The sequence below is a fragment of the Lissotriton helveticus genome, chromosome 10 (assembly GCF_964261635.1).
Source record: "Lissotriton helveticus chromosome 10, aLisHel1.1, whole genome shotgun sequence".
Classification (NCBI taxonomy): Eukaryota; Metazoa; Chordata; class Amphibia; order Caudata; family Salamandridae; genus Lissotriton; species Lissotriton helveticus.
The window spans coordinates 968,961,265-968,985,194 of record NC_136071.1 but is presented as its reverse complement, the minus strand read 5'-3'; the positions used below and the strand labels follow the sequence as shown (position 1 = coordinate 968,985,194).

The 23,930-nt window shown below is 45.0% G+C and overlaps 1 protein-coding gene across 2 annotated transcripts in view; it reads left to right on the top strand.

Moving 5' to 3' along the window:
• LOC144784686 (ATP-dependent translocase ABCB1-like) overlaps positions 1-23,930 on the top strand; it is a 1,804,387-nt gene that overhangs the window by 565,841 nt on the left and 1,214,616 nt on the right. The gene's annotated exons all lie outside the window — the stretch shown is intronic.

Genomic DNA, 23,930 nt, shown 5'->3' with positions numbered 1-23,930 from the left:
TTTGTTGGGATCTATTTTGAAGATACGAGGTGAACCATTTGAGTACAATGCCTTCAAAACCGAAGCGGTCTTTGAGAGTATTAAGAAGGGTCAGATGGTGGACAGTATCAAAGGCAGCAGAGAGGTCGAGGAGGATTAGGAAGGAGGATCCACCTTTGTCCAAAGAGCGATGATTGTCATCCGTAATATTGAGCATAGCAGTTTCGGTGCTTCATCCTTTTCTAAAACCAGATTGGAAAACATCAAGGAGATTGAAGGAGACAATATGGTTGTCTAGTTGAGACTAGACACATTTTTGAAGGGCTTTGGAGACGATGGGAAGGTTTGAGATAGGGCGCAGAATGCTTAAATCTTTAGAGTCAGCGGTGGTGTTTTTGAGGATGGGAGAGAGTTGACCTAGTTGAAGGGAGGCAGAAACACAACCAGTGGTAAAAGTGGAATTGATGATATTGGTCCAAATAGGGGCAATGATGTGTTTGAGTTCCTGAACCAAATGGGCGGGAAGAAGATCTTTGGTATGAGAGGATGGTTTGAGTTTAGAGATGATGTTGTTGACAGTAGTTTCAGATACTGAACAAAATTCACTCCAAGAAGCATTGTTTTTAGGATGGGGTCCTTAAATGTGGAGTCAGACTGGGGGAGAGCAAGGAGGGGTTGAGAGGGGTCATGAAACAGGGGAGAGGAGGACAAAAGTGTTGTAGGAATGTTCGGGAGGAGGTGTTGGCTGAGGGGAGATTGGAATGAGAGAGGGGGGAAGAGAAGGATAGCTCAATCTTGTTTACTTTACTAGAAAAGAAACTGGTGATTTCTTCCCATTTTTCCACAGTGGCTAATATTTTAGGAGGGCCAGAGGAAGTTTGTTTTTTAACAATGTTAAAGAGTTCTCTGGGACGGTTTCTAGCCTGGTCAAGTTGCGAATGGAGGAAGGAGGCTTTTTCTTTGAAGATGTTCTTCTTGTATTTGGCTCTGGCGTTTATAAGGAATACCAAATTATCAGAGGAGGGATGATTCCTCCAAGCACGTTATAACTGCCTAAGGGCCCATCTTTCATTATTAAGGTCGGAATTGAACCAGGATTTGGGAGGGATGTTTTTTTGTTGTTTAAGTTTGGTTGGGGGCTTCAAGGATATAATTATTGTAATGATCAGTTATGTCAGTAGTGTTGTGAGAGAGAGGGGGGAGAAGTAAGCGAGTTTTAATTGAGGATTCCAAATCGCCAGGGGGAATAAGGTGAAGATTACGAGTATGTTTCATAGGTAAACTGCCGATTAGGGTGGGGCGAGTTGTGGAGCTGTTCATGGTGAAGAGGATAAGGTGGTGATCAGACCAGTCCATGGGTAAGATCTTTGAGAGGGAGGCCAGATGCTTGCTAGTCATACTAGTGTCAAGGGTGGCACCTTTGGAGTGAGTTGGGGATTGGCAGAGTTGAGTCAGGTTAGTAATGTCTATAGTGTCATTAAAGAGGATGACTGCAGGGTCTTCATTTTTATTCCAATGGATGTTATAGTCACCAGGGAAGAGATTCCTGGAGTGAGAGAGCGATGCTCCTCAGTAAAGGAGATAGAATTACCAGGGGGGTGATAGATAATATGTAGATGAATGGTAGGGGAACCAGGAGTAGTAAGATAAGCGCAAAGGTATTCAAAGGTGGAAGGGTCCTGGGAATAGACCAGCGTGAGATTAAGTTGGTCTTTAAAGTTTAGGGCAAGGCCACCTCCTATTTGATCGATTCTATCTTTCTTAAGGATGGAATATCCTGGAGGAATGAGCATGTCGAGGATAGGTGTGGAGTGGTGGTTGAGCCATGTTTCAGTTAGGAATGCAATGTCAATGTTTTCACTGAGAATGGTTTCCGCAATCTCCGTTGCGTGGCAAGAGGCAGATCGGCAGTTTATCAACATGCAACAGAGGGGTGACGAGTTGAGGTATTGAGTGGAGGGAAATGGGAGGATAGATGTTAGTTGTTGAGGGGGTCTGGGTGACACCGGGTAAAGGGGGTGTCTGCTCATTCCCAAGAGAACTGGGAGGGTAGATTGAGGGTAAGGGGGGCTAGTGGAAGAGAAAGGTGGGGGAGAGACAGGGGAGTTCGTAGTCAAGTTAATTCCCAAGGTCACTGGGCAAGAAGCATGTTGTGGAGGGAATATCGTAGTTGCGGTGCAAGGGGGGAAGACATTAGTAAGTTCAGCGGGTTTAGGTGGGGACAGGTAATTCAGAGGGAGGGGTGGGCTAGGTAGAGTATTGGAGTTGGTAACAATAATAGGCGAGCTGTTTGGGGGAAGTGAGAGGTGTTTTGATATAAGACGCTATGCTGTTTTGTGAGGGGACCGATGTGTGTGAGTGATCTGTAGAGTGGGCCCTAGCAAGGAGTGAAACATCGGTTCTGAGGGAGGAGAGTTCTACAACAAAGGACGAAAGGAGAAGTTCAACATTAAGGAGTGATTGGGTAAGAAGTGAGGAGTGAAGGTGGTCTGTTGTTTTTAGGAAGTGAGAAGAGTTAGAGTTACCCAGGAGAGGGAGATTGGAGAGAGGAAGAGGGGGGAAACCTGGGGGGGAGGAGAAGGGTGTTAGAAGGTGGGGGAGGGTTCTTATTGGGGGTAAGGGGGACAGAGGAGGTAGGGTTGGTTAAGGCATTGAGTTTGGGAAGATTGTTTGGGACATGAGGAGGAGGGATAGTATAGGGCGGTATGACTGGTATGCCCAGGATCGCAGGAGTGATCAAGGGAGTGTGAGAAGGAGTTATCAGAGGAGGTGACGTGAGAGCTGTTGGGAGGATATGGGGGGGTTAAATGAGGAGGGAGAGGGTAAAGTGCATATGAGGGTGGAGTGGTACGGGAGCCAGAAGGAGAGAGCTTAACAGAAGAAAGTGTATTATTGGGATGAGGGGATATAGGAAGGTAGGTAAGAGAGGCTGGAGGAGTCGAGGAAGAGTTGTAAAAAGTAGAGGATGGGGGGATTTGTTCAAGGAGAGATCACAAGGAGTGGGGCGATCAACAGAGCTCAAAGACTTCGGGGTTATAGAGGAAGCAAGAAAAAGCGTGCAGGTAACAGGAGTATCTAACAAGTTAGAAGAGTCAGGAGAGGGCAGTGGAGTAGTCCCTGGTTGAGGGGGCAATTGAGCAGGGAGGCGTGAGGAGGATAGTAGAGCAGCAGAAGAAGACAGGGTGAGAGGACATGGGAGAAGAGTGTAGTGGGGAGGGTTAAAGGGGTGAGGTGGCGTAGACGTAGAGGGGGGTGGCGAGGATAGAAGAGCATGAGAAAGGGACGAGGAGGGGGTGGGAGTGAAAGGAGGGGGTGGTAGAATCATTGTTGGAGGTGGATGGGAGAGAGGCAGATACACTAGGTGATTGGGAGTTAAGGGTATCGTAACAAGTTATAATGTTGAGAGCAGGGGTGGTTAGTAGTGATTGAAAATATGCTTCCGGGTTGGGGGAAGAGGTGGGGGAGTCAGTGAGAAGAGATAAGGGGGAAAGGGAGTGTAGGGAGTCAATGCTGGTAATAGTGTTGGGGGCTAGGGAGGTCAGTTGCGGTTGGGTATGGAAATCAGGGTTGGGTGTAAAAGTGGGTGAATCAGTGAGGAGGGAAAAGGGGGCAGGGGGGTGTAGGATGTCAATGCTGGTGGCAGTATTGAGAACTCGAGTAGTTAATGGAGGTTGGGTAAAGACATCAAGGTTGGGAGAGGAGGTAGGTGAATCAGAGAGAAGAGATGGGGGCAGGAGAAGAGAGGGGTGGTGACGGAACTAGGAGTTGAATGGGTGGGAGGTGAGGGTTCAGGGACTGTGCGAGGAATTGGGATAGAGCACTGAAGTGGTGTTCAAAGATGTTGAGGTGTTTTTCAGATGCTTGGATGAGAATGTTTCAAGATTTGAAGATGGAAATGTCTATTTCACCAGGAAAAGAAGACGAGGGAGTGGTGGAGAGTTTCAGACCGTAGGGAATATTGCGGGAATTAGTGATAGGGAGGTGTTGAAGAAATAGTCTTTTCCATTTTGATGGGCGTTTGGTGAAAAAGATGTAGTTGGTGATTGTGGAGGAGTTAAGGCTATTATAGCTATCGGTAAATAAGGTTTCTGGGTGGAGACTGAGAAGTTTGTGCTTGAAGTTTTTCTTACCATGCTTGGAGAGATGGGAGGGGTAAAGGATGGACCATGAGTTGGGGCCAAGTTTCGAGATAGGTGATACTGAGATAGTGGGAAAAAGTGTGAGGGGAGGTATGATTAGGAGAATAGAGAAAGAGAGAAGAAGCACGTAAATTAAACCACAAATATCATCAAAATAGGAATATAAAGAGCGGGACTAAAGAAAGGGGGAGTAGGGTAACGTTTAGCCAAAGCAAATTACAACAGTAAGAAGTGGGGGTGTACCATACAAAAGAACATCATATAGGGGGACAACATAGTCATACAGATTAAACAAAAATAGTAGAACCCACCTAAATGTACATTCAAAAATAAAAAATTAAGAATGAAAAAGATGTGAATCAATTAAAGAGAATAAACGCCGAAGTACTTTTCTTTGGGTGTGACACCGAGCCTGACTGGCAGACTTGGTGGCCACTGGATATGTTCCCTCCATCCTGCTCCTCTCAGGTTGCAAAGAATCTAGGGGTGAAGATGGATAACAGGTTAACCCTGAAATCTCAGATACTGGGGGTGTCGGGCATGTGCTTTGGCATCCTTAGGATGCTGCGGAGGTTTCTTCCTCTGTTATCCGTGGAGCATAGGACGCTGACAGTTCAGGCTCTGATTGGGTCCAGGTTGGATTATTCCAACATTCTTTACCTGGGCCTTCCAGAGTACTTGCTGCAGCGGCTTCAAGTGGTGCAGAACGCCGCGGCCAGGGCAATCTTCGGCCTTAGTAGGCGCTCCAGTGCCTCTGGCCTGTTGGCAACTTTACATTGGTTGCCCATCCGCAAGAGGATTGCCTTTAAGGCGCTGACTTTGGCCTATAAAGCTCTGCACAAGGGGGGAGCTAAGTACCTCCAAAAGAGACTGGTCTTTTACCATCCGACCAGATCTCTGAGGTCGGAATCCCTGCACCTGGCTGTTGTCCCTCGGGTAAAGAAAACGCGCCTTGGCGGCCGCTCTTTTGGATTACTGGCATCTCAGCTATGGAACTCTTTGCCACTGGCCCTGCGGGGAGCCACTAGCTTGCTGGCTTTTAGGAAAGGCCTTAAAACGTGGCTGTTTACTCAGTAGCCGGTCTCTTTCGAATCCTTGGATCACTTCTCTTTTAGTCTTTTTTTTGGTGTTATGTTATTATGTTGCAGCTTTTTCTTTCTCCAATAAAAGTGCCGGGACACTCTTTTTGAGTAGCCGCGCGCTATAAAAATGATTAATTAACATAACATAACATAACAATGAGATAAGGTGTGAGCTGCATAAATAGCGCACTAAAAAACGTTAGTCAATGTAAGCATACAAATATAGGCAAAACAGATGGGGGAAGAGTAGGGGAGTGGCATATAAAGTGCACTAAAATACGTTATACAATGTAGGCATGGGTCTATAAGCAGTAGAGATGGGGTAGAGTTGAGAAGTAGCATAAAAGAGAGCATCTAATGGTCGAGCAGCGTAGTCAGGAAGAATACATGTGCAGAATAAATCACACAGTGAACATAGATAAGAAAAATAGAATAAGAGATATGGATTACAAATACATAGATGAAGACAAATTCAGGAGCAAAAACAACAGGTTTGGAACTACCAGTGAGATTATAATTGGGGCTCCATTCTAAGATGGCCACCAATTGTGGGAAAGTGGAGCAGGTCCTTTTTCTATTTCTCTGATAGGCTAGGGGGATGAAATCACCAAAGTAAGGGTAGGAGGGCAAAATGGAGGCCAAAAAGTTCCTTCGTGTCCAGCAACCACAAAATGGGCGCCACGAGTTCGAGACCACGCAGGGACTCACCATCGGCCAAAAGCAGATCCATGGGGAAAAACATAAAATCGCCTCAGAGAGGAGTACTTCAAATCACAGAACCACAACACTGAGGCAGCACCGGCGCATAGAACAGAGTCCCGGGCCCAGAACATCTCAACAGGGGTTCAGTGCAACACTCAGGCGCTCCGCAGCACCGCAGAGTTTCGCCACAACAAAAAGACGCCTGCATGGACTCGATAAATCACATGCAATCATCAAACAGGGCTGGAAAAGTCCCCAGGCAGGTCAGTGTATTGAGCGCAAGGCTGGGCAACCCACGGTCGAGCCCGGAGCACTTGGCGAGGACAGACTCGATCCCCAAGCAATACGCAGGGCCCAGGCTCCAAAACGAAGGGGTTGGCGAGCCGCAGCACCGAAGCGGCAGAGGACGCAGCCGGAGCACTTCACAAATCTGAGTCCCAAACAACCGGCAGGGACCAAGGCTCCAAGCGAAGGGGTCAGCGAGCCGCAGCACCAAGGCGGCAGAGGCAGGCAGCAGAAGATCAAAACGGCATTGCAGTAGCCGATCTCAGGCTCGGTGTCAACCGCAGAATTCGGGCTGCGACGCAGCCCGCGGGAAGCAGACTCCACTCGTCGGGATCGGCGAGCCTCAGCCCCAGAGCAGCAGGGACAGGCAGCGTAAGGTCCGGATAGCACCGCAGAAGCCAATCTCAGGCTCGGTGCACACCACAGGACTCGGGCAGCCAATACGAAACCCGAGGCAATAGCTCCATCACGTGGGAGGGCAGACTTGGAGCTAGTCATGGCTGCAAAGCGGGGTCATCCGGAGGACTCAGCCCCATATTGGGAGAAAGGCAGTCCGGCATAAAGAGCCAGCCCAGCAGCGTTGGAGACGACCTCGCACCCGGAGGCAGCAGCCGCCTCAGGGTCTCAAAACCATGCACCGCGCAGATCGCCTCGGGGATCGGACAACAACACGCAGAGCGTCTCAGGCATCCGGCAGAGGAAATCACGGTGAGTTTACGTCCAAATTCTGAATTTGTTTGAAGGTACAGATGGGTGCTGCATTCCGGTCCTGGGGGGGGTGGAAAAAGGTGGGCAGGCGAGGTGGTTTATCCGGGAATTTTCACCAGAAGGTGATCCCTAAACCTGGAGCTCTTCAGAGCCATGCGCTACATGCATAATTTATGATTACAAGGACATGTTGACATCTAGGGACTAGCGCAACATATAATTTCAGTGAAGAATCTTTGTTGATTTGTATTACCTGTCAGATGTCACATCTGGGCATGGACTGGCCATTGTCATCTCCTGCATACCTTTGTCTTGTCATGTGGATATCTGGATTCGTACCACCAACCATGCTTTCTTATTTATCATATGTCCTTGTTGCTCTGGCCCCATGGTATTACACATGTCAATCAGTGCTGTGCATTATTGTGCACAGACTTTCTTCTACATATGCATCGGTGTGCCACACTTTGGTTGCTGTGATAGTTTAATTTGCTTAGCTGTGTACGCACACTGTGCATGGCAATAGGATCGGTGCGCATATTTGTGCAATGAGAGGGCTGGTGTTGACATATGGCACCATTCTGTTTGTTACGAATGGTTAGGTACACGTACTGGTTACCTACCTGTTATGTTTTTCACATTTGGCTTTGTTATGTGCTACATCTGTGTGTGCGTGGTGGAGGCTTACATCCTGCTCAGTGGTGGCACAAGACAGAATAATATGTCTACCTAACTGTTAGTTTATTTGTAGTGATCCATTAAATGCCACATGCATATGGATGGTATAGAGAGACCCATCTTGCTGTACTGGGGGACAAGGGTGCATGGTGGGAGTAGTAGTGCAGGCCTCCCACCCACAAACACCCTCACTGTGAAGATGGTGACCTACCTGTTAGTTTGATGCAGTAAATTAATGACTGACACATGCTTCTGGGTGGGGGAGTGCTCCATCCTGCTCAGTTGTGGGACAGGATGCATGGTGGAAGTAGTAGAGCAGGCCTCCCACCCGCCAACTGCCCTTCCAAGGAAGATAGCTTTCAACTGCTTCTGGGTGGGGAGTGTTCCATCATGCTTAGGGATACGACCGGGGCTGTGGTGGTAGTAGTAGTTGTACTGACCTCCCTCCTCCAAACAGCCTCCATGGCAAGATGGCAACCTACCTGTTAGTTTGATGGGGGTAATGTAATGGCTGACACATGCTTCTGGGTGGGGGAGTGCTCCATCCTACTCAGGTGTGGGACAGGGGGCATGGTGGGAGTAGTAGTACAGGCCTCCCTCCTACAAACACCCTCACTGTGAAGATGACTACCTACCCGTAATTTTGTTTGGTGTACTGCAATGGCTTCCAAATGCTTCTGGGTGGGGGGGGGGGGTGCTCCATCATTCTCAGGTGGGGGACAGGGGGCATGCTGGGAGTAGTAGAGCAGGCCTCCCTCCCCCAAACAGCCCTCCCAGGCAAGATGGCTACCTACCTGTTAGTTTGTTTGGTGTACTGCAATGGCTTCCAACTGCTTCTGGGTGGGGGAGTGCTCCGTCATGCGCAGGTGTGGGACAGGGGGCATGGTGGGAGTAGTGGTACAGGTTTCCCTCCCCCAAACAGCCCTCCCAGGGAAGATGGCTACATACCTGTAAGTTTGTTTGGTGTACTGCAATGGCTTCCAACTGATTCTAGGTTGGGGAGTGCTCCATCATCCTCAGGTATGAGACAGTGGGCATGGTGGGAGTAGTAGTACATGCCTCCCTCCCCCAAACAGCCCTTTATGGCAAGATGGCTACCTACTTGTTAGTTTGTTTGGTGTACTGCAATGGCTACCAACTGCTTCTGGGTGGGGGGGTGCTCTATCATGCTCAGGTGTGGGGCAGGGGACATGGTGGGACTAGTAGTACAGGTCTCCCACCCCCAATCAGCCCTCCATGACAAGATAGTTACCTACCTGTTAGTTTGATGGGGGTAATGTAATGGCTGACACATGCTTCTGGGTGGTGGAGTGCTCCATCCTGCTAAGGTGTGGGACACTGTGCATGGTGGGAGTAGTAGAGCAGGCCTCCCTCCCCAAACAGCCCTCCCAGGGAAGATGGCTACCTGCCTGTTAGTTTGATGAGGGTAATGTAATGGCTGACACATGCTTCTGGGTGGGGGGTGCTCCATCCTGCGCAGGTGTGGGACAGTGGGCATGGTGGGAGTGCTAGTGCAGGCCTCCCACCCACAAACACCCTCACTGTGAAGATGGCTACCTACCTGTAGATTTGTTTGGTGTACTGCAATGGCTTCCAACTGCTTCTGGGTGGGGGAATGCTCCATCATGCTTAGGTGTGGGACAGGGGGCATGGTGGGAGTAGTATAGCAGGCCTCCCTCCCCCAAACAGCCATCCCAGGGAAGATGGCTACCTACCTGTAAGTTTGCTCGGTGTACCGCAATGGCTTCCAACTGCTTCTGTGTGGTGGAGTGCTCTATCATGCTCAGGTGTGGGACAGGTGGCATGATGGGAGTAGTAGTACAAGCCTCCCTCTCCCAAACTGCCCTCCATGGCAAGATGGCTACCTACCTGTAGGTCTGATGGGGGTACTCTAATGGCTGACACATGCTTTTGGGTGGGGTGGGGGAGGGCTCCATCTTGCTAAGCTGCGGGACAAGGGGGCCTGGTGGGAGTTGTAGTGCTGGCTGCCTGTACACATGCCCCCATGGTAATGTTGCTAGCTACGTTTGGGGTGAATGGGAGGGAGTGAATGCTGGATCTGTGAGACATGTTTTTGGGAGTGTGTGGTGCAGATGAATAGAATGTGTGCTAGGTGTTGTAGCTTTGTGTTTGTGCAAGGCAGTACATATCAGTGTGGTGGTTGATGGTAGTCATTTGTTTGTACTTACCAGCCTCCACTCCCCCGGGCACTCCTGTGAGACTCTTTTGATGCAGTATGGCAAGCACCTTCTCCTCCCATGCAGTGAATGGTTTTGGTGGAATGGGAGAGCCACTGCCAGTCCTGTCAGCCAGCTCAAAGTTCTTGCTCCTCTTCTCTTTGACAACCCTCTTCAGGTCATGCCACCGCTTCATGATTTCCTTTTTTGATCGTGGGGTGGTCCCGACTGCATTGACCTTCTCGACTATCCTTGTCCATGTGCTCTTGTGGCTAATGGTGTTTGTTGGACCAGGCTACCAAACAGTTGTGGTTCCACTCTGACTATCTCATCTACCATAACCTTAAGCTCACTCTCTGTGAATTTGGGCATTTTATGTGTTGCCATGGTGTGTGGTGTGCAAAGTGGTTGAGGGTGCAGAGGTGTGAGTGGTGGGTGTGGTGGCGATGTGTATGGTGTGTGATGTACAGGGGGTTAGTAGTGCAGGTGTGGAAGTGCTGTGTGTGACGTGGGTTGTGTTGTTTGCCTCTCCTTTGTGCTGTGGTGTTGGGCCCCTCAGTTGTGGATTGTGGTCAAGGAAGGGGCTGGTTTTATACTCAGCTATGTGGGTGTGTCCAAATGGGGGAGCGCTGTCAGGTGTGTTGTGTGGGTTGTTCTGGGATGTGTACTTTTATTTTTGCCATGTGGTTGTGTCATTGGGGTGTGTTTTGTGTTTTTTTTTGTGCATGGCGAGTTTGCTGTGTGCACTTTGTGGCCTTATTGTCGTTTTTTTCATTCGGCCGCCTTATTTGTCATGGAGCGTCTGCAACGGTGGATGTGCTGCAGCTCTTCTGCCGGCTCTTCCATTCATCACTGTTCGCGACAGCGGCTGTCAGAAACAGCGGAACGTACCGCGTGACTGTCGGGGATATCCTAATTTCCTGTGCGGTGTCTCCGTTATCTATGCGGCGTGTTGGTGGTTTTTGGCGGTTGATCCTAATTTGTCCGCTGGTTTTTCCCCAGTGCCGGTTTTCGCTACCATGGCCGTCGCCATCCTAATAGACCCCCACGCGTGGCACCCATCTATATAAAACAAATTGAAAAAATTGAAGCGGGGCAGTGCTCAAATAAAGCGTGGCGCTCGTCCATGTAAAAGTGTGCCGTTCTAAAATAAAGCACGCACCCGTCCATGTAAAAGTGAAAACAAGAAATGAAAGCGGGTGCCGTTCTTAAATAAAGAACGCGCCCGTCCATGCAAGAGTGAAATCAAAAAATGTAAGCAGGCATTGTGCTCAAATAAAGCGCAGCGCCCATTCACATGAAAGTGATAAAAAAAACATTAACACATGATTAAAGAAATAGGAGGTCATTAGGATGGCGGGCGGATCGCCACCACCGAGCCGGTGGTGGCGATCCACCCGCCATCCCAACCTAATTTAATCCCACCATAATATAATGGCGGGGGTATTGCGGCGGACGCAACATGCGTCTGCCGCTTTTCCGCCGTTACGATTGCTGGCCGGGCGGACTTGGCCACTAATATGGTGGTACTGCCTGGTAGGATATTAGAATGTGAGCGGAAACTGGCCTTTCCATGGCGGCGATGCCGCCATGGAAAGGCTGGCGAGGATTGGCTTTGGGGGCCCGTTGGGGTGCACTTGGGGGGTACTGCAGTTCCCTGCACTAAGTGGCAGGCACCGCGTGGTGCCGGCAATATGGTGCAGGGAAATTCTGTGCATGACCTTTTACCATTGCGGATGGTGCTGCAGCCAGCAGCACCTTCCGCAATGGTAAAAGGGCAGGATGCGCCGCCAGTATGGCCGGCGCATCCTAATTGGGCAGGTGAGACCGCCACACGTTTGGTGGTCGGTCCCATCACCATTATGGTGGTGGGCAGACCGATGCCACCCGCCATCATAATGAACCCCATAGTCTCTAAACCAAACACATAAAGGCCTACAGTGTAAGTAAACTGTAGTTGGCCAGTGCTCCTTGCCAGAAAATGGAAGTGATGTATTGGAGCACCAACCAATAAAAAAACAGGGAAGAAGAGCAACACAGGAGTGCACAAATGGCAACCAGCAGGTGGAATTGCACTCTTTATATTGAGTACAGCAGGTCTTTCAGACAGTGCAAGTGCGCTGCCTGGGTTCGACCTAAAAATGTGCAAGGCACTGTGCTCACCCATCGCAGCTCTTAATGAGATGCTCCCTTTTGCCGGTGATTTCAAATTGGGCTCACCAGCAGTCAATCTTGGGGACAGGCACTGCTTACAAAACACTTTTCTCAAATATCGAGTTGGAAATGCCGACTTATACACATATCGAGTTTGAAATATCGTGATTCAGAAATATTGACAGCAAGAATATTGTGGTCAAGAATATCGGATTTAAGGAAAGAAATATCTTTTTTTTAAATATAGAAGCCATTAATATTGTTTGCTAAAATATATCTGTTTAAAATATTGATTTTTTAATTAGTCATGTATTTTAATTTATATTTTAGATGTATGTGATGTATTTTTTTGTATAAGTATTGTTTATGTTTTTAATATATGAGTTACATTTTTAGAAGTTATGATTTTTTTTAATTCTATTTTGCATTTTTAGTTCCGTAGCGGGTTGTGGGTTTATAGGGGAATAGGGTTGGAAGTATAATAAATTATTGATTATTTTTTATTTTTTTTATTTTGATTTTATAGCGTTAATTATGGAAAGGAATTTATTTGTAATTAATTAGTAATTGATTGCTAATATTCATTAATTAATTGATATTTATTTATGGTAATTGTGTAATTATTTTTAGGTGTGGGTTGTGGGGTTTATAGGGGCAAAGGGAGAGAAGTAATTTATTTTTGATTAATTAATAATTAGTTGTTAATTTATGGTAATTAATTGACTGAAAATGAATATGAAATTGTGTAGTTAATTTTAGGTGTAGTTTGTAGGGTTTATAGTGATAAAGGGACGGAAGTAAGTTATTTTAATTAATTAATAATTAGTTGTTAATTTATATTAACTAATTAATTGATAATTAATTATGGTAATAGTGTGATTTATTTTAGGTGTGCATTGTGGGGTTTATGGGGTAAAGGTTGGGAAGTAATTTGTTTAATTAATTAGTAATTAGTTTTAATTAATATTTATTAAATAATTAAGAATTAACTATGGCATTTGTGTAATTATTTTAGATGTGGGGTTTATAGGGGTAAAGGGTGGAAAGTAATTTTTGTTTAATTAGTTAAAAATTAGTTGATCATTAATATTAATTAATCAATTTATATTTTATTAGGGTATTTGTTTATATTTTTTGTGTATGGGTTTTATTGTTATAGGGGTACAGTGTGAGGAATAAATTAACCCCTCCCACGCTTATGACGGAACTGCTCTGTCACGCCCCTCGGGTGGGCTGTGCTGGTGACGGAGCGGTTCCATCACGGCCCGCTCGCCGCGCCTTAGCGGCGCTGATTTCGCGCCTGTGCGGCGCGTTCTATTGAGAGGGCGGGGGCGTGACGGAGCCATTCCGTCATAAGCGTCGGAGCGCCGCACGGCCCCCCCGCCCCTTAGCACTGCGGCGGAATTGCCACCACAGCGAAAGGGTTAAATGTACTTACTTTATAATTAGTTGTTAAAGACTGTTAGTTTTATATTTGGAAATCATTTTTAATTGTGTAAAAAAACATATATAGTTTAGTTTTATCTGTGGCTTGTCGGGATTCTAAGGCAAATGAGTGGGAAGTTAATAATGTTTTACAAGTTTACATTATTTAATTGGTAAATAATTTGAGGAAGTATTTTTTTATTTCGATGTGTGCCGTGAATTGTGTGGTGTTAAAGGGTAGAAAATAAAAAGTAGATTTATGTAATAATTCATGTTTTTGTTTCTGAATAATTTTTTATTAAACATATTTATTTGTTTGGAAATTGTTTTTATTTTATTTAATATAATATTTGTAGGTGTTAGTTATATGTATTTATCATTATAATATATATTTATACATATATTTATATCAAATATATTTGTTTTTGAATTTTTAACATATTTATATATTTTTTAATTTATTTTGTTTTTCAAATAATTTTATTGTTGTTAAAATGTAGTTCGTTTTCAATTTTGAACTGACTGGAGTGAGAATATTATTTGTTACTCCTCTGAAATCCAACACTTTCCCTACTGTTGCACTCATTGGATTTTAAATAGTAATTTCTACCCCTCCGCTATCCAACACTTTCCCTACTGTTGCACTTGGTGACGTGTGCAAACACGCCCTGTGGCGTGTTTTAAGTTGGTTAAGTTGGGGAAATAATTCCCCTTCAATACTGAGGGCCCCTGGGGGCTAACTAGCCCACGAAGTGCTTCCAGTAAGCGCCGCTGCGTTGCAGAGAGGTGGTCCAGGCTGTGACACTTTTTACACCTCTCTGCAATGGTGCTTACTGGAAGTACCTAGTGGGCTAATGTGCCCCAGGGACCCTCAGGATTCAAATGAACTTCCTCAGCCAACTTAAAACGGAGACAGAATGTGTTTACACAATGGTTAAGGGAGGGGACAGGCCTGATGTGACGTGTGCCAACACGCCCTGTGACGCATTTTAAGTTGGGGTCTTAATTCCCCTTAAATCCCGAGGGTCCGTGGGGGACAACTAGTCCACCAGGTGCTTCCAGTGAGCACCACTGTGCTGCGTTGCAGAGAGGTGGTACGGGCCGTGTCCCTTTTTACACCACTCTGCAACACAGCTCTGTGGTGCTAACTAGAGATACCTGGTGGGCTAGTTGTACCCAAGGGACATTCATAATTCAAGGGGACTTTATCCACCAAATTAAAACGGCCACAGGGCATGTTTGTGCATATCAGCTCAGCCCCCCCCCTCCCCCCACTAGGGTGCAAACACGCCCTGCGGCGCATTTTAAAAAGTAGTTTTAATCGCCCTGCCCTAATATATACTAGGGGGTTACAGAGGAGGTCATGCTAATAACAAGGGTACCCCAACGCATAGTGTTCCCTTGTGTATGTAGGTGTTTTAACTGTATTCTAAGTGTCTTTTAGCATAGCACTGGCTCTAGGACTGATAAGTCAGAGTCAGTTACCACCAGTACCCATCTGAAAAAGTCGAGGATACCTGATGATTTTGCAACATGGCCTCTTTCTGCTCCTCTGTTTGTTCTCTCTGCGCGTCTTCCTTCTTCCTGAACTTTTCTTCGTCATTAAGGACTTCTGTCGCGTCTTTCTGCATTTCTTTTTCTTCTTTCTGTGTGTTTTTTCTCCTTTCTTCACATGTTCTACCTCTGTAGGCATAGTTAGAAACTAACATTTAATAAACCTTTGAAATTCACCTAAAAAAACATAGGTTTCAGTTATGTTAAAGTTAGAAATTAGCTTTTAAAAATCCTTTGAAATTCACTGAAAAAAACATAGGTTTAAGGGCATTATAGTTAGCTGGACATTTCACTCATACAAAACCATTGAATTCCACCGTTGTAGTAAGTTCAGCTAACTATAACTCGTGCGCCCGCAATGCACTGCTGATGACGTTACGTATTACAACACTCATGACATGGTCAGTGGAGAAGTGGGCTCAATGGTTAGAGCGGCAGACCCTGATGCAGAGGTCTGACCCGAACCAGGGTTCAATTCCTGCCTCGGCGGCACTTGGTCTCAATTTCCCCGGACCTGATAATTCTCGCCTCGGTGCCTAGTCTAATCATGGGTCCCACTTTGTGACTCTGGGCAATAGCTTGCTTAATCTCCACAACGGCCCCAGCAGTGCTTGGATGCCTGGCTTCACCTTTTAAGGGTGCCCAGGAGTGGACATTTCACACGAAAGCCAGGATGGGTTCCACAGCGGTATGAATACAGCGCTACGAGACCTCTGGATAGAAGTGTGCTATATAAATACAAACACATTTACATCACTCATGACATCACTGATGACATCTCAAATGACATCACTCATGACATCACTGACGGTATCATCCTTGTGATAGAGTGGCCGACCTCCTCTCAGCCTAATATAACCTTTGATACACACACTCAAAAATAGAAACTAAGATTTTCAAAAAAATGGACATACCAATACCACTTACAACACACCTTTTTAGTAATTCCAAGATCTACACACACATCCACTCATTCACCAACAATCCTATACAGACACTCAAACATGTAATCACTCATCATATGTACTCATACACCTATACATCCTGTTACACAATGACACTCATCCATAGAGTTACTCACACACATAGTCACACATGTAAACACAGTATCAAACATCCATTAAATTGCATATACAGTTATACATACACCACCACACTTACTGTTACATAAACTTACACATACTGACTCTCTTAAGCAATCACTTATAGAAACACAGACTAATTTATACATGAAATCTGAAAATCTCTCACTCTCACATATACTCACTTATATACACCAAACCTCACATATACTAGTTTGAAACATATGTAGTTCCTCATAAAGACACTATTGAGACAGTCATTCACTCACTAACACATCCATACACACTCATCCACCCATACAGTCCTGCACACACACTGGTTCAACACATACAAACAGTGACGCACTCATTCATGCATCTATGCACTAAGTAATACCCCCCACTGAACCATACAGACACTCAGACACTCATACTGATACTCGAAAAACCAACTAATAACCTATATAGACACTCATGTAGCTACTTACCAACCCATGCAGCCACTTATACACAAATCTAAGATACACTGAATCAGTCCTTTATACAACCAATTAAAAAAAAAATATCATCCATTCAGACACTTATATACCCACTTATTATTCCATCGACCTTGAGATATACATATATAAAACATATTTAACTTTCAGAAAAAAACACATTCACTGGATGATGTCATCAGTGATGTTATCAGTGATGGCATGAGTGATGTCACCGACCATGTCATGAGTGATGTAATATGTGAAGTCATCAGCAGTGCATTGCGAGGGCACAAGTTATAGTTAGCTGAACTAACTATAACGGTGGAATTTCAATGGTTTTGTATCAGTGAAATGTCCAGCTAACTATGACGCCCCTAAAACCTATGTTTTTTTCAGTAAATTTATATATATGTATATATATATATATATATATATATATATATATTCACTGAAAAAACCATAGGTTTAACACTCGTTATAGTTAGGAATTAGCATTTAAAAAACCTTTGAAATTCACTGAAGAAACCATAGGTTTCACACCAGTTATAGTTAGTTGGACTCACTATAACTCGTGCGCCCGCAATCCACTGCTGATGATGTCACATATTACATCATTCATGACATGGTCAGTGACATCACTGAGGACATCACTGATGACATCTCAAATGACATCACTGATGACATCACTGATAACATCTCAAATGACATCATTGATGACATCACTGATGACATCATCCAGTGAATGTGTGTTTCTGTAAAGTTAAAATATGTTTTACATATTGAAGAATGAGTGGATGTATGAGTGTCTGGATGAAGGATTTAGTAGGTGCGTGACTGACTGTATGAGGGAGTGATTAAATGTGTCTTACTGAATGCATGGGTTAGTGACTAAAGTGTCTGAATGTGTGCATCATATGTCTGTTGTTGTGTAAGCTGCTGCATGTGTTGAATAGTAGCTATATGAGTGGCTATATAGGTTATTGATTGGTTGCCCAAGTATTTGAATGTGAGGGTGAGTGTGTGTGGGGGTGGCTGGGAGGTGTGTGACTCTGTGAATAGATGTGTGAGCAGTTGATTCACTTGGTGTATGGGTTGAAGAGTGCATGTGAAAACAGCTGTATGGGCGGTTGACTGTGTTCATGGGTGTGTTGGTGAATGAATGGATATCTCAGTGCTACATGTCCAAGTAAGTACATATGTAAAACACAGTGCATGTGAGAGTTGGCATATATCAATGACTATGCATGAGAGCCTGTGATTGCGTAAGTGACTGTATGGATCAATGTGTACTTGTATCAGTGATTGTAAAAGAGAGCAAGTATGTGTTAGTATATGTTTGAATAAGTAAGGTTATGTGTGTATAACTTTATAGATGAGGAAATGGGAGTGTGATTGATTCTTTGCATGACTGACTAGGTGTGTGAGTAACTCCATGGATGAATGGCAGTATGTGAGTATCTCTATAGGTGTATGAGTGCATATGATAGTGTTGTATTGATGAGTGACTGTATGTATGAGTGATTGTATGGGTGAATGAGTGGATGTGTGTGTAGACTTAGGAATCAGTGAGTGCGTATGTAGTAACTGGTATTGGTGTGTCAATGGTTTCTGGAATGGTAGTCTGTATTTAACACTGGATGTATCAAAGGTTAGATTAGAGTATGAGGAGGTGCATCGTATTATCACATGAATGATGTCATCAGTGATGTAATTTGAGATGTCATCAGTGATGTCATTTGAGATGTCAACAGTGATGTCATCAGTGATGTCACTGACCATGTCATGAATGATGTAATATGTGACATCATCAGCAGTGGATTGCGGGCGCGCGAGTTATAGTGAGTCCATCTAACTATAACGTGGGAATTTCAATGGTTTTGTATGAGTAAAATGTCCAGATAACTATAACTGGTGTGAAACCTATGTTTTTTTCAGTGAATTTCAAAGGTTTTATAAATGCTAATTCCTAACTATAACGAGTGTTAAACCTATGGTTTTGTCAGTGAATGTCAAAGGTTTTTTAAAAGCTAATTCCTTACTATAACGAGTTTGTAACCTATGATTTTTAAAGTGAATTATTACGTTTTTTTAATAGCTGTTTTTTATAACTATTAATTATAATATTTTTTATAAAATTATTATTTTTTATTTTTATCTAAAATAAAATTTTTAATGCATTTTTCCTGTTTTTTTTTTTTACCATTTTACCTCGGAGCGCTCAGGGTGCGCGCACCTGTAAACACACCCGTACACGTAGCGAGAGCGTTATTCCCGCGTGCGAAAAAAATATATAATTATGTATTTAAAGTAAATAAAAATGCAAGACATTCAGTGGCATACTTGTAAAAGTAGTATTTTTGATTTTAAAAACCCGTATTTTAACTTTAAACGCATTTCCTAAAATCTAACAAAACGTCATTCAGGCTCGCCGCGTTAGCGCCTGGGGAAGCGCCTACGTACGAGCCGCGTAAGCGCCCCCAGAAGCGCTCCGGAGCGCGTAGCGTAAGCGTGTCAAGCCATGTGACCTTAAAATAACACTTTTTATTGGTTGTTAACAGTTTTTTTTTTACAACTAATGAAAACCCCACCCATTTCCTTCACTACCTCTTTCACTTTGGAGAGAGCAAGACCTATTCCCTTCTTCTCTTGAATTCTTTGCAAAGAATGGCTGCAAGACCACCAAGCAGCAGTAATGACTCTGATGAGTTTCTCCAAAAGGGAAGGAGCACTTCATTTGGAAGTTTTTTAGTATTCCACAAGGAGAGAAGAAGGTAAATGCTCCAAAGGTGGAGTGTAAGGTATGCCATACTATTCTTTAACGGGGTGACCCCACAAGAAAATATAGTTTTGGGAACTCTACCATGATAAGGCACGTGCAAAGAAGGCACCCCCAGAACTATGCCCTGGAGAGTGTCAGGGACCTGGCACGGAATCCACCGAGAGATGGCGCCTCGACTTCGACGGGAGAAGCAACATCATCGGGCAGAGGAAGAGCAGTCGAAGTGATACCAAACATTCAGCCTGTTTTTACTGACATTACCATTAGGCGTAAGCAGTGTGACAAACTGCTTTGCTATGGGGAGCAGAGTATCCTACTAATTGCTCGAAAAAGAGACGAACACCGCTGCCCTCCCCAGCCCTAATTTCCCCCCTTTTTTGCTCCTGTTGAGCAGTTTGGCATTCCCTAGGTTTTTTTTTCTGAAAAAAAGCAAAAAAAATTAAAACGTTCGTAAAAAGTTAAAAAAAGAACCAGTTCTTTTTAGAACTACCTCCAATTCTCCAAAAAGAGCTATATTCTTTATATATTGTAGAGGAGTGAGTGAAGTGGAGTACAGTGATAGAGGAAAGGAAAATGAATGAGGGAGCAAAGAAATTGACGAGAGGGGAAGGGAAGTGAAGTAGGGGGATTGAAAGAAGGTGAGTGTGGGAGGTGAGTGAGGGGAAGGGGAGTGAACATGGGGAATGAGGATAAGTGAGGAAAGCGGAGTAAGGGAACGGGGGTGAGGAAGGGTAAGAGAAGAGCAGTGAGGTTGAGGAAAGAGTGGTGATAGAGAGTGGATAAAGGCAAGTGAGCGTGAGACAAGGGGAGTGAGGGAGTGAGGAGACAGAGGAAGTGCAGGAAAGAGTGAGAGAAGAGGACTGAGTGAGGGAGCAAAGAAAGATAAGTGAGGGAGTGTAGGTGAGTTATAGGGAGTAAGTATGACGGAAGAGAAGTGAGAGAGTGAGGGGACGGAGGTAGTGAAGCTAAGAGAGAGGGAGTGAGGGAAGGAGATTGAGGATATGACAGGACAGAGGTAGTGAGACAAAGAGTGAGTGAAGTGGAGTAAGGTGAGTAAAGTAAGGGGAAAGAGTGAGTGAGCGAAGGAAGGGAAGAGAGGGGAAGAGGACTGAAGCATAGATACTGAGAGAAGGTGAGTGGGGGATGAAAGTAAAGGGAAAATGAGAGAAAGATATGGAATGAGGGGTAGAGAGGGAACCAGACTAAGAGAACGGGAGTGAAAGAACAGCAGAGAGCATGAGTAAAGAGGGATAAAAGAGGGTGGATAAAAGTGAGTGAGGGTAAGACAAAGGGAGTAAGGAAGTGAGGGGATAGAGGTACTGAAGGAAAGAGTGACAGAAAGGGACTGAGTGAGGGAGCAAAGAAAGATAAGTGAGGGAGTGTGGCTGAGTTATAGGGAGTGAGCGTAACAGAAGAGGAGTGAGAGACTAAGAGGACGGACAGAATGGGGGTAAGAGAGAGACAGTGAGGGAAGGGGAGTGAGAAAGTGAGAGGACATAGGGAGTGAGAGAAGGAGTTACTGAAGTGGAGTAAGGAGAGTAAGGGAAGGGAAAAGAGTGAAGGAGCGAAGGAAGGGAAGAGAGAGGAAGGGAAGTAAAACAGGAGATCGGAAAGAAAGTGAGTGTGGGAGTGTGGTAGAGTTATAGAGAGTGAGCGTGACAGAAGAGGAGTGAGAGACTAAGAGGACGGAGAGAATGAGGCTAGCAGACAGAGAATGAGGGAAGGGGAGAGTAGAAGTAAGCAGACAGAGGGAGTAAGAGAAGGAGTTAGTGAAGTGGAGTAAGGAGAGTAAGGGAAGGGAAAAGAGTGAAGGAGCGAAGGAAGGGAAGAGAGAGGAAGGGAAGTAAAACAGAAGATCTGAAAGAAAGTGAGTGTGGGAGTGTGGCTGAGTTATAGGGAGTAAGCGTGACAGAAGAGGAATGAGAGACTAAGAGGACGGAGAGAATGAGGCTAACAGAGAGAGAATGAGGGAAGGGGAGTGTAGAAGTAAGAGGACAGAGGGAGTAAGAGAAGGAGTTAGTGAAGTGGAGTAAGGAGAGTAAGGGAAGGGAAAAGAGTGAAGGAGCGAAGGAAGGGAAGAGAGAGGAAGGGAAGTAAAACAGGTGATCGGAAAGAAAGTGAGTGTGGGAGGGTGGCTGAGTTATAGGGAGTGAGTGTGACAGAAGAGGAGTGAGAGACTAAGAGGATGGAGAGAATGAGGCTAACAGAGAGAGATTGAGGGAAGGGGAGTGTAGAAGTAAGAAGACAGAGGGAGTGAGAGAAGGAGTTACTGAAGTGGAGTAAGGAGAGTAAGGGAAGGGAAAAGAGTGAAGGAGCGAAGGAAGGGAAGAGAGAGGAAGGGAAGTAAAACAGGAGATCTGAAAGAAAGTGAGTGTGGGAGTGTGGCTGAGTTATAGGGAGTGAGCATGACAGAAGAGGAATGAGAGACTAAGAGGAAGGAGAGAATGAGGCTAACAGAGAGAGATTGAGGGAAGGGGAGTGTAGAAGTAAGAGGACAGAGGGAGTAAGAGAAGGAGTTAGTGAAGTGGAGTAAGGAGAGTAAGGGAAGGGAAAAGAGTGAAGGAGCGAAGGAAGGGAAGAGAGAGGAAGGAAATAAAGGCGAAGGTCTGAGAGAAGGTGAGTATGGGAGTGTGGCTGAGTTATAGAGAGTGAGCGTGACACAAGAGGAGTGAGAGACTAAGAGGACGGAGAGAATGAGGCTAACAGAGGGAGAATGAGGAAAGGGGAGTGTAGAAGTAAGAGGACAGAGGGAGTAAGAGAAGGAGTTAGTGAAGTGGAGTAAGGAGAGTAGGGGAAGGGAAAAGAGTGAAGGAGCGAAGGAAGGCAAGAGAGAGGAAGGGAAGTAAAACAGGAGATCTGAAAGAAAGTGAGTGTGGGAGTGTGGCTGAGTTATAGGGAGTGAGCGTGACAGAAGAGGAGTGAGAGACTAAGAGGACGGAGAGAATGAGGCTAACAGAGAGAGATTGAGGGAAGGGGAGTGTAGAAGTAAGAGGACAGAGGGAGTAAGAGAAGGAGTTAGTGAAGTGGAGTAAGGAAAGTAAGGGAAGGGAAAAGAGTGAAGGAGCGAAGGAAGGGAAGAGAGAGGAAGGAAAGTAAAGGAGAAGGTCTGAAAGAAGGTGAGTGTGGGAGTGTGGCTGAGTTATAGAGAGTGAGAGTGACAGAAGAGGAGTGAGAGACTAAGAGGATGGAGAGAATGAGGCTAACAGAGAGAGAATGAGGGAAGGAGAGTGTAGAAGTAAGAGGACAGAGGGAGTAAGAGAAGGAGTTAGTGAAGTGGAGTAAGGAGAGTAAGGGAAGGGAAAAGAGTGAAGGAGTGAAGGAAAGTAAAGGAGAAGGTCAGATTTTCTTAAGCAGAATCTCTGAATAATGCTTCTGTCACTGCAGCCTCAGAATAATGGCACAGATTTCCTCTCATTTCAGACCCATATTCTTGTACATAACCAATCAAAATTCTTCCCACACAAATTCAAAACCAAACTGCACATTTTAATTGGTTGTACATTTCAACACTTTGAAACTCACATACTATTCACCCATCCCCCCAGTGCTCATTCATCCTGTTACCATGGTAACTCCCACCTAACTCAGCACACAATTGAAAAGTTCATCATACTATGTTGCAAAACAATCCAGCAAGGGTGTTTGACCTCTCAATGTACTAGCTAATCATGTGCAATGTTTCTTTCAATGACTTTTTCACAACCATTAAAATGACTTCTTTCAAAAAACAGATGCATACACCCTAATTTTCAGTGGAGAATGATAAGAAAGCATCAATCATTTCTTGTTTTTCAAGTGCACTGAATCTCAGCCACTTTTTTCATAACTCCAACTTTCAAACTGCCATTTCATTTACACAACTCAGCTGAATACAAGCACATCTACCTTCAAGATGCCAAAAGTCTGGTTTGTGGGTCATAGCTTTGTCTACTGGAGTGACAAAATTGCAAGTAACAGAGGTATTTACAACCTTGATTTACCAAATGTGGACATTGTGTGGATTGGACAGAGAGGATTGAGAAGTCACCAATTGATACCATTGGTAAAATCCTTTATGCATCTACCACAGCCTAACCTCATAATTGTGCACTGTGGTGGCAATGACCTGGGCCCTTTGACTGGGGTAGGTCTGGAAATGCTTTTAAAGGACATCTTTCGGCAATTGATGTCACTTTTTCCAAAAACTGCATTGGTATTTTCTAATATATGCCCAAGGCAAAAATGGAACTGGTCCAACCAATTTTGTCCACAGATTGAGAAAGCAAGGAAACATGTCAATAAATCTGTTTCTGCTTTCCTCAGAGACTATGGTATGGGTTCCATATACCACAACAACTTGCGTTACAACATGCAAGGCATCTATAGGAGAGATGGTTTGCATTTTACAGAAGAGGGGAATAGAGTTTTCCTCTTGAATATAAGACTCTGCATTGGTACCTACGTGTAGGTACAAAAAATACCCACTTAACACAACAGCTCTTTTCAGAGCTAACTTACCTCTAAACACTCTACATTATTTTTTTACTCTATTTTTTTACACTGTTTTTCCCCGTGGTGCGCTCAGGGTGCGCGTACCGGAGAGCGCACCCGGGAGCGCACCCAGCGCTTACCCCGCGAAAAAAAAACAAAAAAAAAAAACGTTTTTTTGCCCTTCAAGGTCCTTCTAGGCCCCCCTCAGAAAACCTAGGGGGTCAGGGGGTGTCTACTCTGTCCCCTTTTAAATATTTC